Below are 10,945 nucleotides of genomic sequence, written 5' to 3'. Positions count from 1 at the left end.
TCCAAGCCATACTGGCGTGGGAGCGCCCACGCACGAGGAGACAACTTCAAAGCCTCCTCGGATTCACTAATTTCTACAGGGGGTTCACGCCAAGGCTGGCAGAGACATTTTGCCCCTAACTAACCTGCTTAAGACTAAGGGCTTGGGGGACACGCGCAAATCAAGAAACCCGGGGGCACTACTAAACTGGACAGCTGATTGTCAAACGGCATTCAAGAGACTAAAAAACCTCTTTACAGCTGAGCCAGTGCTACAACACCCCGACCCCACCAAGCCTTTTGTGGTGCAGGCAGATGCCTCCGACTTTTCCATCGGAGCCATCCTGCTCCAAAGGGACTCCGACAACCACCTAAAACCCTGCGCCTACCTTTCCCGCAAATTGTCCGAAACAGAGCGGAGATGGCATGTATGGGAAAAGGAGGCGTTTGCAGTAAAGACAGCTCTGGAAACATGGAGGCACCTGCTGGAAGGGGCCACTTGCCCCTTCGAGGTTTGGACGGACCACAAGAACCTGGAGGCACTCAGCACGCCAAAACGGCTCAGCCCGAAGCAGGTGCGCTGGGCTCAGTTCTTCAGCCGGTTCAATTTCATGCTGAAATTCATACCAGGCAAGAAGAACTTCTTGGCAGATGCCCTCTCCCGACGGCCACAGGATGACACGCAAGCCTCCGACATCGTGGGGACAGTATGGACCGAGAAACAGCTGGGCTGCCCAGCTGTCACGCGCAGCCAGACAAGGAATCAGCGCATGCCAGCACGAACGACAGGGAACAATCGGAGCCGCCGATCAATTTCACCAAACTGGCAACAAAGACTCACACAAGCACTACAAACAGATACATGGTTGCAAAACAACCGACACCGTGTATCTTTCAAGGACAGCATCGCCTGGAAAGAGAAAGCCTTGTACGTGCCAGAATCACTGCAGGGGGAAATCTTACACAGATCGCACGATGACAAAACTGCGGGACATTTTGGGTTCGTAAAAACCCTGCACCTAACGAGGAGGCAATTTTGGTGGCCTAACCTCAGAAAAGACGTGAAAGACTACGTGGCCAACTGCCCCACATGTGCCACCACCAAACGGAAAGGGGGGAAACCCCAAGGACTGCTACAGGCAGTAGCCAGCCCCTCCCGCCCATGGGAAGAAATTTCCATGGATTTCATTGTGGACCTCCCACCCAGCCAAAGAAAAACAGTGATATGGGTGGTAAAAGACTATTTCTCAAAGCAGGCACACTTCATCCCGTGCGCAACTATCCCCTCCGCACAACAACTGGCACGCTTGTTCCTAACACACATATACAGGATCCACGGCGCCCCCTACAGGTTGGTGACCGACAGAGGCACACAGTTCACGTCAAAGTTTTGGCGGGAATTTTTAAAACTAATCGGAACCAAGCAAGCACTGTCCACTGCGTGGCATCCACACACGGACGGATCTACAGAGATCCTAAACTCAACATGTGAACAGTTCCTGAGGGCATTCATAAATTACCAACAGGACAACTGGGTAGACCTACTACCTTTTGCAGAGGTAGCCTATAATAATGCGGTACACCAGAGCACTGGCCACACCCCATTTAAGGTGGTCTACGGAAGGGACTTTGTACCGATACCAGAATTGCCGCAACCTGAAACCCCGCCCTGCTCACCAGACGACTGGGCGGCACAGCTGGCAACAACCTGGCCAATCATCCAAACGGCACAAACCACATACAAAAAATATGCGGACAACCACAGGGCGGAGGCACCGAACTACAAAGTGGGAGATAGGGTCTACCTCTCCACTAAGTTCATAAAGACCTCACAACCCTCAAAGAAACTGGCACCAAAATTCATCGGACCCTTCAAAATCACACAGGTAATCAACTCAGTTACTTTCAAACTGGAACTGCCCCACAACTTGAGACGGGTCCACCCAGTATTTCACTGTGCACTACTGAAACCAACAAGCACATCCAAATGGCATACGGAAGAACCTCCGCCCCCACCCGTAATGATAGACAACCAACAACATTTTGAAGTAAAAGAGATACTGGATTCAAGAAAGCAAAGAGGTAAGCTGCAATACCTCGTTAAATGGAAACATTTCCCACACCCAGAGTGGGTCCAGGCACAACATGTCATGGCAAGACAACTAGCTAGACAGTTCCACGAGGCATACCCAGAGAAACCAGCACCATAAGAACATCTTTGGGGGGCAGCATGTCATGACCTCGTTGCAAGGCACAAAGAGCCTCACAACGTAGATCATGATCATTAAGAAATAGAGGAAGGAGATAATTAAACCAGGGATTAACACAAGCACCCAAAAGCACCCACACCCATGGACCCATAGACAGCTGAAAAGAAGGACGTCGGAAGAACGGAGATAAGCCGCACCTGGTGCCCTGGAGGACACAACTGAATCCGGGGGACAAAGGAAGACACCGGGAAAATGCCCAGGCAGCCATCAAGGGTCCCATCAAGAGGGATCGGGACAATGCAGGGTGGAGGAGCCCGGGGCACTACAAGAGGGTATAAAAGGGGCACCTCCACATCACCACCCCCGTTCCTGTTTTTCGTTCTGTCAGCCTTCATTCCAATAAACCAGAAATCCTTAATACCCATTAAGTGAGTCTGTGTCTTATTGCGAAGCGAGACTGACCCTGACACATTACTTCTGTGAACTCATTATTGAGTTCATATATTTAATGAAGATCTGTTGGGGGAGAGAGGACACATTTAAGTTCTTACCCGAAAACTGAATATTTTTTACCTCAACCCATTGTTTTGTTGAATCTTCCATTATAAAAGGAATAATGTGCCAGCTGAGCTGCTTGATGATATATAATTTATAATTGAAAACTTTATCAGGAATATCTATTGGAAGAGTTTGAAACATATACATCGGTTTTGGAAGTGCCAAAATGCCTAGATATGTTTATTCCATCTTTTCATACCCTTTCCTGTGTTTTCAAAACAGGGCCATAATGGTTATTGAATAGATAGCCATCATTAAATTCTTTGGAATATTAATTCCTAAATATTTAAAAGCACAAAGGGAATTTCTAAAAGATGAGAGAAAGAGAGAGAGAGAATGAGGCAGCATATGAATATAATACTTTGTAGAGCTGGACCATAAGGAAGGCTGAGAGAAGGAAGATCGATGCTTTGGAACTGTGGTGTTGGAGGAAAATTCTAAGAGTGCCTTGGACTGCAAGAAGATCAAACCAGTCCATCCTCCAGGAAATAAAGCCAGACTGCTCACTTGAGGGAATGGTATTCAAGGCAAAACTGAAATACTTTGGCCACATAATGAGAAGACAGGACACCCTGGAGAAGATGCTGATGCTGGGGAGAGTGGAAGGCAAAAGGAAGAGGGGCCGACCAAGGGCAAGGTGGATGGATGATATTCTAGAGGTGACGGACTGGTCCCTGGGGGAGCTGGGGGTGTTGACGACTGACAGGAAGCTCTGGCGTGGGCTGGTCCATGAAGTCACGAAGAGTCAGAAGCAACTAAACGAATAAACAAAAAGTTTTTTTAAAAAATTGACTAATAAGAGACTTTGGTGAATTCTTTACGTTCTTTTTTAATAAAATGGGAAACTGTGTTGCATTGGAGGGGGCTATGATCATATCATCAGGAAATAAATTAAATAGATAATTTTTGCCCTCTATATTAATCCCTTGGATTTGATCATTCTCACACAGCGCAACAGCTAACATTTCAGTAAGTAAATTAAACAGTGAAGAAAAAAGGAGAAATCTCTATTTAGTTCCTCTGCTTATGTTTAATTTTTGTAAATCCAAATGGTTGGTTTTGACTAATGCTTTTGTAGGCTGATAAATATTTTCTATCGTTTTTTGAAATTTAAAGAAAAAAATAAATTTCTGTAAAAATGTATTTATAAATATTCCTTTTACACAACTCAGTCAAAGACTTTCCATATATCTAGAAAACATATGGTTAAGGGAGATGAATTTCCTTTGCAGAAATGAAGTATGTTTAACAACTTTCTGATAGAGTTAGATATGTTTGGTTTGGAGATAAATCCAGACTGGCCAGGATGTATAATTCTACCTATAATTAATTTCATTAATTAATTTGGTTGGCACCATAGCACCCCTTATTAATTTTGATTTTATCTCATCTTGGATTTTATATTTATTATCTTATATGTGCTTTTAGATTGTAATTTAGGTTTTTATATTCTTATTATTACTTTTAGTATAAACCACCCAGAGTCCTGCATTGGGGGAAATGGGCAGTGATATAAATTTAAATAAATAAAATAAATAAATAAAAATAAAATAATTTAATTAGCTATTAATTTTGAGTATAATTATAATCTTTGTTTAATAAAGAGATAGGCCCATGCATAGTAACTTATTGTGAGTTTTTTCCTGGCTTAAAATAAGTGTAATTTTAGATTTTCACCATGAATAGGGATGTTCTCCCCTTAATAGATTACATGTTTATAAAAATTCTGGAATTTAAATATCCTTGAATCCTTTTTGGAATTCATTGGTAAATCCATCTGGGCCAGGTGATTTCCCATTTTTTAAATTTTGAAAAAACTGCTATTAATTCAGATAGCATGATGAGCCTAAAACTGGTAACTCCAATTTATCTAAATAATTCTTAATGTTCTCTAATGTTGGATTTTGGGGTGTACGTAAGTCTGAAAAATCTTACAAATTCAGTGTTAGTATTACTAATATGAGTAATATTATGGCTTTTACAGTCTTGTATTGATTTTATGAATCACTTTTCCCTGGCTTTTTCAATCCCATGAGGCTTTATCAGGGAGATTGGCAACGGCTCCTGGAGGTGATCTTTCTTTCTGGTTGAAAAGTTTCTCTTTCAGGACTGCTGGATAGACTGCAACAAAGTCATAAATAAAAAGCTATCCCAACATGCTGCAGAAACCACCATCACAGCTAAGTAAAAACTGTAGACCAGGTTTTTTGGGGTGGTCTTTTTGTGGTTAATCCGAAATCCAGAACAGACATCTGGAGTTACTCCCAGGACATTACAGCTGGGAAAGAGCAGCAGTCTCATGAGAAAAACTTGGTGTCACAAGATTTCCAGCATGATGTCCAACTCAGAGGAATTTGGATATACTTCAGATTTTTAAATGCTTTTTCCCAAACCCCAAATCTCCTAACCTTTAGAAGGAGTGGGCTATCCCTTCTAGCTGCCAATGTGACTAGTTGTGCAATGTGTCACTGCAAAAACCCATCTGTGAAAAACTTAAGACATTTCTTAGGGCTTTTGCAGGCTTTGGACCAGAATTGCAAGACAAATACTTGGCATGGAGTAAAAGGAGGAAGAAAGGGAATAGCTTAGTAGGCAGCAAGATTGCTTGCTAGAAAACCATTGATTTTTGCCTGTGTCCAATGGAAGTAATATGGTTTCAGTCAGGATCCTAAAAGAGGCTCACCACACTGCACTTTCTCCCTCTTGTTCCTTGCTCAGGCTGGGAGCTAAAAAGCACTGAGGTCTGAGAAAACAAATGGTTCGTTGAAATAGTGAGCTTACTCCGCAGCAATAACTCCATCCACTAAGAAATAGCAGAAGGTAAATGTTAAACTTTTGCTATGCAGTGAATGGCAGCAGAGTATTCATTCACCAAATGATGATAAAGTTAATTGCTTCAAAGACACCTCTGCTCTTTTAAAGGTGCCCATTCCCTCTGCCTAGTTTTCTTCCTCTGCTTTGGTCAAGCGAACTTTGAGGCCTGGGACGGTGTGCAACCTGAAGTGCTTCGTGAAGCCATCACAGCTGATAGGCAGGGAGTTAAGGGTGGGCCAAAGGGATGGATGGCCTCTGCTGCCACTCAGCTGGGCTCTGCGACATGAATTCTGCACAGCCGTTTTTCACCAATGGCTCTATTCAAGCCATACGGAATTGGGCAAACGGTGCACCAGATTTATGCAAATTGGCACTTAGCAAAGCAGCTGTTTGTGATAAAGTGTTTCTTGGATGAGTTGCAAATTAGTTGCTACTAAAAAAACATTCATGTCATTGCTGGATACCAGAAGTGCCTCCAACATTTCACACGCCCAGTTCAGATCTGTTTCTGATGCTACCGTGTCTGGTGGATTGGGGGTGGGTTGACTACTAAGTACTTTTCCCCTTCAGGTATGTGTGCCAGAAAGCCAAATGACCATGTTAGGAAAAGGAGTCTATGGACCGGCTCACAAACCTATGTATCTGTTCTGAGCAAATCCTGCTTTTCTAGATAAATTTAGCAGTTGGAAATGCATGTCCTGCTCTGCCTCAGAGTGAATGAAGCTGATCTGGATTTATTTTACAGATTATTTTTGTCATGTGATTCCTTCTCATTTATGATTCTTCCCATGTCTTACCACCACCACCACCATACCTGATAAGCTACTTGGCATTTCTCACACAAGAGTCACTGAATCTGCAGGCACACAATCTCAGTGACACACTTATGCAGGACTTCAGATAGAACTGATGAATGTGGGGAATACCTTTGAAAAGCAGGAACATGCTCAACTCAGTATGATATGCCATACTTTTGCAATAGAACAGGTCTATTGCATTTAGCTTCTTATCAGTTATACATCCATTTTAAGGAATCATTCATCAGTATCTGGTGTATATCAGGGACAGGCAGTCTGAAATTTGGGCTTCATCCCCAAAAGTGCACTTCAGACTGCACCTGAAGTCTGCTTTGGGTTCAGTTGCCTTTATATCCTGGTAATACTTCCACCTTTTGCCCATCTCAGTTGCTTTCCTGGAACTTTAAGCACAGATTCTGGGTACCTCCAAGTGTGCCTGCCTGCATGTGAACTATCATGGGGGAAAGTCTTAACGCTTAGTGGTAGTTTTGTTCTCACTTTGGTCCACACATCAAAAGGTAGTTTCCTATAAAAGGTGAAGCATTGTTTTTAACCAAACTTAAGAATCCCCTAAGAAGGATGATGGCTGCCATCCACACTTGGGAAGATTGCATGCATTACCTTGGTACAAAGAAAAAAGTTGGTTTGAACAAGTTCTGGAAGAAAAGCCTCTAACATTTAGATTTTGGATGACAACCCTTGATTAAGCCAGATGGTGCCTGAAAGAGTCCACTGGGATCTGCATAGGATATTTCAGCAGCAGACAAAGGGCCAATGAAGAGAATTGAACTGAATCCACATCTGGGATGTCCATTATGGGCATGTTCACAAAGATGCATGCCAATATCACAAGCAAACAGCCTGATCTGTATGACTCAGAGAACAAAGTTTGCAAAGGACTTGGAAGTCAACAAAAACTTTATGCATTGTTTATTTCAAATGTTTCTTTCTATGTAACATTTGCCTTTGCTTCAGTTTGGCCATGCTTAAAAATCCCTCCACATCCAGTCTACCAACTCAAGACTTCACACTTTATCTTCTTGACTTTTAAACCATTAAAGCTCTTGGCTTTCCATATGGATTTTTTTTTTTTTTGGTGCCTTAGAGTCATTGTTGACTCCTGACTACTCCCTGCAGTTTTCTTGGCAAGGTTTTCAGAAGGGGTTTGCCCTTGCCTGCTTCCTAGGGCTGAGAGAGAAGGACTAGCCCAGCTGGCTTTGTGCCTAAGGCAGGACTGGAACTCAGTACCCTGGTTTCTAGCCCAGTGCCTTAACTACTACACCAAACTGGCTCTCTACGTGGATTATAAGTGCAAAAAGTGAGTAAGCTGTATAAAATGGCTACATGACTACATGTTCTTATGATCCAACTAGACCTACAAAATTTGGAATTCTGTACTTGCCTCGTCCAACTAGTTGCCTACCAATCTGCTATTGCCCTAGGTACTTTCCTCTCAGTTTGGCAACAATACTGAAAAAAGATCAGATTGGGTAGATTGGAGTAGTTGATTGAATAACCAGAGATAGCTGCTGTCAAATCAGGACATTTTTGGTTCCCCAGCCAGTGTCTGTACTTATAGTATATCAGTGGCAACTCCTTCTACTTTCTGCATAGAAATCCGTGGGAGACAAACCATATGATAATAAATATACTGTGAATAGATATATTCACAGTATATGTGAACATATTGTGAAACATTCATTACTGCGAAATTGATTGGAACTGTTTTTTGCATGGAGATATAATGAACAGGAAGATATTATGTTTTGTTTGGCTTTTGTTTGAATCGTTTTGAGTGTAATATATATGGACTATATTCAGGAAAATGATCAGCAAATCCAATGAGTCTGCCTTTATTCATTTGTCCTAGTCTACACTGTGCCCACGAGCTGGGCTTTTCTCCAAGGTTACCCCACTTACTGGCCGGGTGGGATTGCTTGGTGTGGCAATGCCCTGAGACTCAGGGCAGGTTCTGCAGCAAGAGCTTGTTGGTCATTGATTACAACCTGTAGAATTTTTTAAAGATGGAGAATAATTCAAATGTAGGAAGAATGAGAAAGGTCTTTTGTAAAATAGACTGCTGCTTTAATTCTAGTCAATTCCCTTGAAATTCCACCTTTTATCAGAGGTAAAAGCAATGGGAATCTTGAGAGGAAAAGACCACATCATCCTTGATTTCAAGATACTACAGAGAAGGAAATTGGAGTATTGTCATACACGGATGCTACATTTCAAAAAAGCCAATTTCGACAAGCTTAGAAAAGTACCAGACAAGATCCCATGGACATAAATCCTCAGGTCAAAGGGAATGCAGGAAGACTGGGAAATTTTCAGAAAGAATATGCAGGAAGTACAAAAACACAACATTGTAATGAGAAGGAGAAATGCAGGGCAGCTTCAGAAACCGTTGTGAACGCAGAGGGAACTTTTGGCTGAGCTAAGACGGTGGGAGATGGGTGTGATCACTAAAGAGCTGTACTAGCAAGTATCTACTATCTTCATAAAGAAAGGAAGGCTAAAGCACCAAACAAACCTTACGCTTGTAACGAAAACTAAAAGAAACAAACAAAAACGGCTATAGGTTATTTGGGCTATTTAGCAGCTGAGGGTAAAAATGAAGAAATAGTGTACCACCAAAAAAAAAAAATGCAGAGGGAAAAGTAGGAAGCTTAAAGAAAGAAAAATAGGACCAACAACAGCAGCTAGCCTTTGAACTAGCAAATTCCTATTGCAAGCCAAAGTGTTAAAACCATTGTCTTATTATTGGACTTACAATTTTAATTCATGCTTTTAAAAAGGCAGCTTTAAAAGGTTTTAGAGAGCCTGGTAAGTACGGACTCGGCTGAAGAGGCATTCCAATCAACTGCTGGGGTTAGCCTGCACCAAGCTGAAGCACCCAATCTGAAATGGACAGGAGCATTTGAAGAGGTGTAACATCACATGTAAAAGTTTAGGTCACTTTGACAGAGACTGGGGATTAATAGAGAGCAATTTTGTCTGTTTCTCTTCTCCAGACATAGTTCTTTGCCTATTCTGGCAACAGGACAACTTGGCAATGCACATATGCCCCCAGAGGGAAAGCTGGCATGCTTCAAGGTACTTGCAGGCCTCTGCCATTAGATCCAGATACCTTGAGCCTGTCCAGACATGTCCACTGTGGCAACATCCAACAGTGTCTGCCACCTTCACTCGCTTTCCTTGGATAGATCTGAGTTACTTGGATTTGATAGCTATGCACACCATTTTGTCTGCATGTCATGTGTAGCATAAAGCTTTTTTACTCATTAATCCTCATTATTAGTTAGTACTACTGCTGTTAGGGGCTGCAAAAATAGCCAGCTTGGAGGTACACAAAGCACATAGGTCAAATATTGTGCAGGGCTGAAAAAGAAATATTTACTTTGTTTAACATTTTGCACATCAATGGTTTAAATTTAAGTAATCTTTAGATGTATGAGCTGATTGTATATGGTTAAGTATTTTAAATGTATATATAGCATCAATTCACTGCAGAACAAAGAGCATTTTGTAATTTCAGAATATCAAAGGGAATCATACTGAAAATACATCCATATTTGTCTACAGACCCACCTCCCACGAAATTTTCTCTTTATATTAGCAGTTGATGTAATCTGCTGAAATAACTCTGTCACATCAGATTTAGAAATAACTTAGCTGAATCATCTATTTAGAACAGGATATGTTTGGAAAACAGTGGAAACTGAGATGAGAACTGGGAGAAATAATGTCAGAGCAGTTGAATGAACTTTCAAAGAAAAGACAAAAGTAAGCTTCTGTGGTCTTGTGTTTGCTTTATAAAAGTTTATTTACCATCCTAATCCAGCTAAAAGTCACTGTGAATAACAGCTTAATGTATATTTCTTTATTGTGACATTTCTTTATTATTTAGTCTGTATTATCAGTCTATTCAGGGGCTACCAAGTGTACTGTCAACGTAAGTACTTCTTCCCTTCAAAGGAGTTTACATCCTAAAGTGCTAAAAGAACACCAAGAATGAGAAGGAAAGCGGGTGGGAAGATACTCTTACATACATGGACATTCTCCAAGATTTAGAGAGTGAGCCAAATCAAGTCAGATCAAATCAAACCTTTATTACTAAGCCAAAAGCTCTGCAGGAAAAAAGTAGGATTAGAGAAGAAAGAGGTACCACAGAATATATGTTAAGGGAGGGTGTTCTCTGAAGGAGGTGGAAGGGAGAGGAGACATTTCAGGGAGCAAGAGAAAATCTCAAATGACTAAAGATGGTGGAGCTGACAAAAAGTTGCTCATGTACACAAATACAGTGAGAAAAAAGGCAGAAACCATACACACAGAACGAGCCATGGACAGATTTAAGCAGCGGGGGGCAGACATAGTAGGCGATAGAAAACTATTGAAGCAGATGACAGAGGTCTACCTACCAAGTCTAATTAAAACCAATGGAAGCAATTAGACAAAGCTAACCAGCTCATTGCTTTCATCTTCTCATTCAGTTACGAAGCAGCCAAGACAACAAAGTAGACAATGTTTACATTAGCCACTAACAGAACTGGACAACTGCAGCATTCATCACTATGTTGGAAGACTG

The sequence above is a fragment of the Candoia aspera genome, chromosome 1 (genome assembly GCF_035149785.1).
Source record: "Candoia aspera isolate rCanAsp1 chromosome 1, rCanAsp1.hap2, whole genome shotgun sequence".
In the NCBI taxonomy this organism is placed as follows: Eukaryota; Metazoa; Chordata; class Lepidosauria; order Squamata; family Boidae; genus Candoia; species Candoia aspera.
This window is presented reverse-complemented; position numbering follows the sequence as displayed.